This window comes from Lycium barbarum, chromosome 7, assembly GCF_019175385.1.
Source record: "Lycium barbarum isolate Lr01 chromosome 7, ASM1917538v2, whole genome shotgun sequence".
NCBI classification, from domain to species: Eukaryota; Viridiplantae; Streptophyta; class Magnoliopsida; order Solanales; family Solanaceae; genus Lycium; species Lycium barbarum.
The window spans coordinates 6,693,951-6,703,205 of NC_083343.1; the positions used below are offsets into that span (position 1 = coordinate 6,693,951).

The 9,255-nt window shown below is 32.2% G+C and overlaps 1 pseudogene; it reads left to right on the forward strand.

The window, feature by feature from the left end:
• Nucleotides 1–316: 316 nt before the first annotated feature.
• Nucleotides 317–8,281, forward strand: LOC132603033 (G-type lectin S-receptor-like serine/threonine-protein kinase At1g67520; annotated as a pseudogene).
• The last annotated feature ends 974 nt before the right edge of the window (nt 8,282–9,255 follow it).

Sequence of the window (9,255 nt, forward strand, 5' to 3'; positions counted from 1 at the left end):
GATAGTGAGTTCCACTTTTTTTACTTTATTTTTTTTAATGTTCAAAATACGATTAATATAACATTGTAGTTTGTGCTCCGTATATAAAATTTTATTATATTAATGTTTGCTACGAATACAAAATTTGCACCATTCTTTTTGACATTGTTTGTTTTTTAATATGAGATTCACTTTTTTTATATTGCTTGATTTTGTTAATATGGGGTCCACTTTTTTTTTTTGTCCGTGAGTTTGGTGATGGTGGGTTACACTTTTTTTACCTCTTTTTTTTTTTTTTTTTTTTTTTTTTTTTAATATTGGTTGGTTTGTGTTCAATATGTGGGCTCACAACTAACATTGTAGTTTATGTTCCGTATCTAAAACTTTATTATATTAGCGTTTGCTACGAATACAAAATATGCACATTTTTTTTTTTTTTAATATTGGTTGGTTTGTATTTAATATGGGAACCCAATTTGTTTTTTAAATATTAGTTAAATTGTGTTTAATAATAATATGTGGGCTCACAATTGTTTTTTGTTTCCATAGACGGACGACCAAAAAGTGCACCAAAGTGGTGCTTATATAGTAGAAATAATAATAATTATAGTAGTAAAGTAAAGTAAAGTAATACCGAGAGTAATGAATATTCCAATGGCTCCCATGACACATATGTTTTTCATTATTTTCTCATTTTTCTTCCTCCAACAGCAGATTTATTTCTCATATGGCCAGGATGTTGTTAAGGCAGGGTATTGGATGCGTGGCAGAGAATTAGCTTTAAACAACATAGATGCAACTCTTTTTACTCATTTATTTTGTGCATTTGCCGATCTTAATTCCCAATCGGATCAGTTAATTATTTCGCCGAAAAATCAAGATTCGTTCATGCAATTTACAAGCACAGTTCAACAGAAAAATCCTTCTGCAAAAACTTTATTGTCTATAGGTGGAGAAAATGCAAGTAAAACAGCATATGGAGTTATGGCTAGAACACCAGATTCAAGAAAAAGTTTTATTGATTCATCAATAAGATTAGCTAGACAATTGGGATTCCATGGCCTTGATCTTAGTTGGCAATACCCAGAATCAGCTACAGACATGACAAATTTAGGTACTATTTTTTGTTGTGTTTTTAGTTTATGTGACACACTTTTTCTTCTAGTCTGTTTTACAATAAATTTATACATCCTCTTTTCGGCATAATTTGCTAGGATCCAATTAATATAAACATTAAGGAAAGAAAAAAACGAAAAGACACGTGAAAGTTGAAACTATCAACAATATTCATTTAAGGACTCTTTTTTGCATTTTGTGCATATATTGTTCGTTTACATACATGCTAAAAGTCTTCTCTTTACATAACATGCAACAGACGAAATTTTAAATTGCGTGATCACCTAATCTACAAATTTAACCTGTTTTATATATGTTTTTAATTTTATCTTCAATACACCATTCACTTGTGAACCTAATTATACATTCTGGGTAAAGCATGTGAGAATTCTTTTTTATCATAATTTAGGGTAAAATTTGAAGCTAAGACCTTTACGGCTTTACCTGATATCACTTCTAATTGTGTAATCCTGCTCATCTAAAAACATAAATGTTTTGAAATTCTTTTTGGTAATAGTTGACAGTTAGTTTTGGATTCAAGACTTTTGCCTACTATGTTGAATTGTGTAATATCTAATTAAAAAGTTTAAGCGGTTTAAAAATATACCCTTTTATTTACTTAATTACGTTTTAAATAGGTACCTTGTTAAACGAGTGGCGCACTGCTATCAACACAGAGGCGAGAAACTCCAACAATGTGTCATTACTTTTTACGGCAACTGTTTCTAACTCGCCCCACAGAAACAATTCGACTTATCCAATACAATCTGTGATAAAAAACTTAGATTGGATTAACCTGATGACATATGACTTCTATGAACCAACTTGGCCTCCCTCACAAACCAATTCACATGCACAACTATTTGATCCGGTGAACCAAGTGTGAAGCAATGGAATCGATCAATGGATTCAAGAAGGTGTTCCAGCACAAAAATTGGTTTTTGGAATTCCATTTTATGGATTCGCGTGGCGATTAGTTAATTCGAATATTCATGGTCTCAGAGCGCCTACTGACGGAAAATCAAGTGTTAGTCGGAACGTTTATGGGTCGATGAGTTATAGCCAAATTAAGAAATATATAGAGCAGAGTGGCGCCACGACTGTGTATAATGCAACCATTGTTGGAGATTATTGTTACTCTGGAAATACTTGGATTAGCTATGATGATACTCATAGTGTTAGAAAAAAGGTTTCTTACATTAAAAGTAGAGGATTGCTTGGTTACTTTGCATGGCATATTTCAGCAGACGGTGATCTGCTTCTTTCTCAGGTTGCTTCACAAGGTAATTAATAGCTACATTCATTTATTTTTTGGAGCGACAAGTTAAATGAATATTTATACTAAATCAAGTCATTTAAAAGTCAACTATAATATACATATCATTCTATATATAAAGCAAACAAGGACTCGTCAGAAGTAAAAGATGTTAAATGTATGTGACTAGCCACGGAGCGAAGAATTTTAATTGATTAAAAAATGTAAAAATATCACATCTAATATATATATATACATACTACGAAAAAAGGCCTGTTGGAAATGTTTCTGATGCATTTTCGTCGGGATTCCCTTAAAAACGAGCCAATTTCAATCAAAACGTCCATCTGAAATTTGTATTTTTCTAATTGTCATATATATTTTTAATTGCATTTTCCAATACACCAAAGTTATTCTTTTTGGTTCATAGGAATTCAAATATTTAAATATAAGAATCTACTTTTATCTTATTGCACAATGTAATTTTTGAATGGAGGGATTCAATCCCGTTCCTTACATGTGGCTCCGTTACTGTATGTGACAATAAATAAAACTACACTAATTGTCTATATTTTTTTTCTTACAATATTAGTATATATAAGTTGAAATCAATTCATCAGAAATATATAGTTGTCTTCTCTAGTAAATCGATGTTCTTAATTTATGGATGGCTCAAATATTTGTGTTGCTTATTATAATTAGAAGCTGATGGGGTGACACAAGGAGGAGGAATGCACAAGAGGAAACTTATCATTTTAATTTCAGTGGGTGCAGTAGTAATCTTGGTTTTACTCGTGTTCACAATTTGGTTTATTCGAAGGAGACAAGTCTTAAAATTTCAAGGTAACTCTTTTCTTATGTTTATTAATGTTTTCATTCAAACAAAAGTTGGGCTCATCATGTCATCTGCACATTCGAAATTATTGTAATGAGTTTAACTTTATGCACGGTTAGTGTAAAAAATATTTTACACAATTAAGTTAATTAAAAGATAATTATAAGTAATTTTAAAAAAAAACGTATAGGAGTAATAATACTCCATCTGTTTCAATTTATGTGAATTTATTTTCTTTTTAATTCGTGCTAAAATGAAATAACCTCTTTTCTAATTTGGAAACATCTTATAATAGGTTAATTACATTTTGGCATACAAATTCATTATACTATTAATGCATATAACTTAAAAGGTATTATGATTAACGAAAAACTTAGTGAGAAAGCCAGCAAATGCTTTAATTGCTTGTGTTACACCTTAAACTTTGGTATAATGGTGAGACAGTAGCTCGTGAAGTATTAGCTAGAGGCACTTCTTAGATTTGACTCCTACTCATATAGAGATATCATACCACAAATACAAATACAAATCTAGTAATTAAATATGTTATCTTTTTAAAAGAAGTGTACATATAACCACTTCGAATATGCGGTGTTTGAAGTTCCAGATGAGTGAAGTTCATGAATTTCTGCCTGAAGTTCAGATAAAATTGTTTGAACTTTAATCCTTTTTGCCTCAACTTCAGTCATATATAACTGAAGTTAGTTAATTGTTACGACTGAAGTTCATTCATTTTTTCCTGACTTCAATCAATTTTGCCTGACTTCAGCCATATGTGCATGAACTGGGGACAAAAATGGCTGAAGTCAAGCAACAAAGACTAAACTTCAACCACACGTATGGCTGAAGTTCTAGCAAAAAATCGCTGAAGTCTAGCAAAAATGTATGGACTTCAATCATATGTGCATGAACTTCAGTCATATGAAACTTCAGATATTGTGCCTGAAGTTTAACTTTGTCAAGACTAATTTCACATCATATGTCTGAAGGTTTTTGAACTTTGAAGTGGGTAGTGTATACATATAAAAATTTAACAAATGAGCACAAGTTAAATGCCAGCATCAAAAATCAATATATGTGCACTTTTCCCGGTGTAGAAACAACCCATTAGAAACATCCCATTACTAACCAAATATCAAAATTTATAAAAAAAAAAATTGTGACCTTTTTTTCTTTTTTGGTGTTTAACTTATATTGGAGTTAGGGAGGAATTCGAGGAACAAATTGGGAGGCAAAAGTAAAGCAAGAAAAGGTGAGGAGAGCAGCAATTTGCAGGTTTTCAGTTTTAATGAGATAAAGGAAGCTACAAATGATTTTTCATTTAACAATAAGCTTGGACAAGGTGGATACGGACCTGTTTACAAGGTAAAATCTTTTGGAGATTTAAGAGTTTCAACATCTTTTTCTTCATTTGGAGAAAGGCTAAGTTTGTCTTCATAGTATGCGAAATTGAGTAATTTTGCTGACCAATAAACTTTTGATCTAATAATATCACACTCCCCCACTTTAGATTTTTTTTTTGTTCAAATAAATACTGATAATTTGTCTTCTTTTAATATTTATGTCTGTTATATTAATTTTAAAAAATTTATTACAAATTAACGATTGATGGAGCTTACTCTGGTGCCTTTCAGGCTTACGCCCCATATTTAATAAAATGTCTCACTTTATGTTTGCGACTTTTAAAACACTGCAAACAGTATAATTATACAAGATAGGAGCTAAAATAATAAGGGAAGAGGGTTAAAAATACCTCTCTACTTCGAAAAAGGGGCTAAAAATATTCACCGAATTTATTTTGGGTCAAAAATACCCCTTTCATCCTTAAAGTTTTCAAATATAACACTGTTTTGATGGATATTATCCCCCAAAATAACTTAAAATTATTTTTTAAACTCGCTCCATCATTTCCAATTAAATAATAACCCATAAGATCTCCTTATTCCTAATTTCCTCAAACTTCAAACCTACATATTGGGGGAATAAGGAAATCGTATGTGTTATTAGTTAGTTGGATCGGGTTTAAATGATGGATGGAGATGGTTTAAAAAATAATTTTGGGTTATTTTGGGGGATAATTTCCGTCAAGACAGGGGTATATCTGAAAACTTTAAGAATGAGAGAGGTATTTTTGATCCAAAATAAGTTCGGATGATATTTTAACCCTTTTTCCAAAATAGATGGGTATTTTTGACCCTTTTTCCCAAATAATAAAGAAATAGAATTGCCAGCCACATGGTTAAGTATTTGATGGATCAAAACTATAATATTTTGACAAATTTAAAGATCTAGATCTGCTCAAAAATATATTTAAGGAACTGTTTAATACTTACCCCAAACATATGGGTTTCTCAACTTTTGTACTTGTAGGATTTTCTTATATAGTTGATTTCCAAATTATCTTAACCATTTGTCATATTTGTGCTTTACGGCAAAACATAATTTAGCGTATAATTCATTAATCCAAATAGGGAAAGTTGAGAAATGGGCAAGAAATAGCAGTGAAAAGGCTATCACAGACTTCAAATCAAGGATTGAAAGAGTTTGAAAATGAAGTGATCCTTACGGCAAAATTGCAACACATAAATCTAGTAAAAGTAGAGGGATTTTGCATTGAAAGAGAAGAAAAGATGTTGATCTACGAATATATGCCCAACGGGAGCTTGGACCATTACATTTATAGTAAGTAATCTTTTCCCTAAATCTCTTTTTAACGGTGTTTGGTTAATTAAGCTTATAAGCTAGTCAAATTAATTTATATTTTTCGGCTGATCTCGTTAGGTAAACGTAAAAAGTGCCTCATAAGCAAAAATTAGCTAAAAGTCATAAGTTAGTCATTCTCAACTTATGACATTTTAGCTTATAAACACTTTTATTTTGATCAAGTTTTATACGTGCTATTTTTTTTTTTTTTTTTTTTTGTAATTCTCAACATATCTTTTCAATATAAAATCCCTAACTTTTCTTTAATCATTCTAGCAGGAGAACAACTTATCAACATTTCTTTTTACCAAACACTTCAATTCCTTATTATAGCATTTCTATATGTAAAAATAGTACACAGACTTAGTTACCAGAAAAATAACGTAAGTAACCTTCTATGAAAGTTAAATTACACAGATAATATAAATTACTTATTACACCATTAATAAATATAAAATATTGTATACATCCACTAACAACTTTAATTTTATCTTTTTTTTCTCATCAACATGGTTTTTTTCACATATAGATCAAGGCAGACGATTACTTCTAGACTGGAAAAAAAGAGTGCAGATAATTGAAGGCATAATTCAGGGGTTGCTATACCTCCAAGAATACTCAAGATTAACAATCATTCATAGGGATCTGAAAGCCAGCAATATTCTATTGGACACTCACATGAAGCCAAAGATATCTGACTTTGGAATGGCAAGAATGTTTAAGGAGGATGAAGTTGAAGCAAATACAGACAAAATAGTTGGAACACTGTAAGCAGTATCTATATTTTTCTTTAATTTGCAATACCTTTCCAGTATCCGCTTTAGGGGCTAAAGCACCCCCTACCAAAAGTAACTCCATATCCAGAGTTTGAACCTGAGATTAACGCCGTTTAATGGGCGAGGTGGGATAAATTTAGGTGGGTCAAAATGAGTTGAGTAAATAAATGAGCATGTTACAAAAATTACTTGGCCGAAATGAGCTTAGAAATGAGTCATATCCCAATCCGCTCGACACTTAGTTTTAGTTTCTTTGGCTGAATTGCTGTTGTTGCTTATGTTGTCTATGTTCTTATAATTTGTTTCAGTACTTAATAATTTTTTCCCTTTTCTATGGCTATGTATAATATCGAGCCAAAACAAATGTACCTTTCTAGAAATATTTTAACAAGATTTCTCACAAGTCAATTTGAGTTAAATTCACGCGCAACTTTTAAATAGGCTGAAGTAGCAGGTGAGTCAAAATGAGTTGAGTTACTAATTGAACGGTTTACTGACCCGCCCAAATTTGAGCGGATTGGCCGGATCATGTTTTAATGAGCTACTTATCATATACATTTATTGCAGGGGTTATATTCCACCTGAATATGTAGAGCAGGGCATATATTCAATGAAATCTGATGTTTTCAGTTTTGGAGTACTTTTTCTTCAAATCATAAGTGGAAAGAAGAATACATGTCTACATGGTTCAGATGAACCACTAAACCTTCTTGAATATGTGAGTAATTATGATAAATTTGAATGTGTTTTCATTTAGGGTGAAAAGGCTCAAAATTGCTCATGTACTATCCAAAATAGCTTAATTTTATCTTTTATCAAACTTTCGGTCCATTAATATTCTTATAGTTAACAATTGTCTTATAATTTTCTTTTGTCACTAGCAAAACTCCAGCGTTAAAAGCTGGACTCCACGTGTCTAGATTCTTGATTAAAAAAATATTCAAATGTACCCCTTAGCTTTTCATTATGATTTAGATTTACCCTCGCGCTGGAGTTCCGTCAAGGATCAAGGACAAAACTGAAACTTCCACCTAATGGGGGAGTAAGATTAGACCAAAATTTTAACGGATGGCAAAATTGAATAATTTCAAATAGTATATGGCATATTTGACCCTTCTCCCCTTGCATAGTTACATGCGTCTACTTAATTATACTTGTATAAAGATTCCTAACTGAATATTAATAATGCAGGCATTTGAGATGTGGAAAGAAGGTAAAGGGATGGAGTTTATGGATGAGTCACTTGATGATACAACATCATCTTGCAAACTATTGAATTGCATGCAAATTGCACTATTATGTGTCCAAAAAAATCCATTGGAACGGCCTACAATGTTGGCAGTTTCCAATATGTTCAAGAATATTGCAAATTTAGCTATGGTTTATCCCAAGAGGCCTGCATTTTCTACAAGGGAAGATGAAGAAGGTGACAATGTGAAAGGGGAATCGCAGGAAATCGAAGAAGTTGACACTGCAACTATTACACAATTGGTTGCAAGATGATATGTATTATTCCTTTTCCTACTTTATAGGATTTTATGTAGTGGAGGCTCAAATATAATTAACACTTCAACCATTATTTATAGGTAAGATCTAGTGGCGGATTCAACATTTTAATTTAATGGGTTCAACCTCTGAAACTTTTACCTCTAAAATCATAATTTTTTTTAAATTACGGGCTCAAAATGTATTTTAAAATGTTAGTAATTTTTCACACACACTCACACACACTCATGTCAAGTCCAAAATCATGACATGCATTACATGCTTTGGTCCAAAAGATTTCAGAGATTTGTCTCTTGGGCTGCAAGCATCGTGCCCAAAACCACACGTACCATATGAATTTGTTTTCTGTCTTATACACTTCACTTCTCTATTTTGGAGGTGGGACATGCCATAGGAGTGATCATATGCATCCATTTCTCTGAATCTTGTCAGCCTAGAAGTCTGTCAGTCCTTCTCTTTGGCTAGCCCTTATCCCCACCTTTCAACATGAGTGTCCTACCATAGAGGCTCAGTGTTCGTGCTGAGGTTTGCCACCCTATCGTACTACAGGAGGCCAACTTTGATATTATATTTTTCACAACCCAAGTTTATAGATGACGTGTTGTTTTCCTTAGCCCAACAAAACTCACTTTTCTATTTCTTGAGCTACCCTGAGCCCTAAAGCGTATGCATGTATCATGTGAGCTTGTACACTCTTCTCTCTTTTTGATATAGGACTTAAGATGTCACATGTACTTCTTCGAAAGTTTGCCAATTTCAAAGCCCAAGAATCCTTATTTTGACTCGTCTACATCAGTCTAAGCCTATATCCCACTAGTGATTTTGTTAGTTTCTCCTAGGATCACACTTAAAATGTGTTAAAAGGTTCTAAGGCGTGCTTTATTATATACTTATCCCTTGTTTTATCGATGTGAATTTGTGTAGGATATTATGTTCACTTTTTAAAGACTCGGCGTTCTCGTTGGAGTATCCCCTATCATCATCTCAAAGTCAGTTAGATTCACCTTAATTCACTTGAATACTGAGGTTTGCCCCACCATTTCTCTAGGTTATACGCGAAGTGACTCTGGTACCAAATTTGTTAC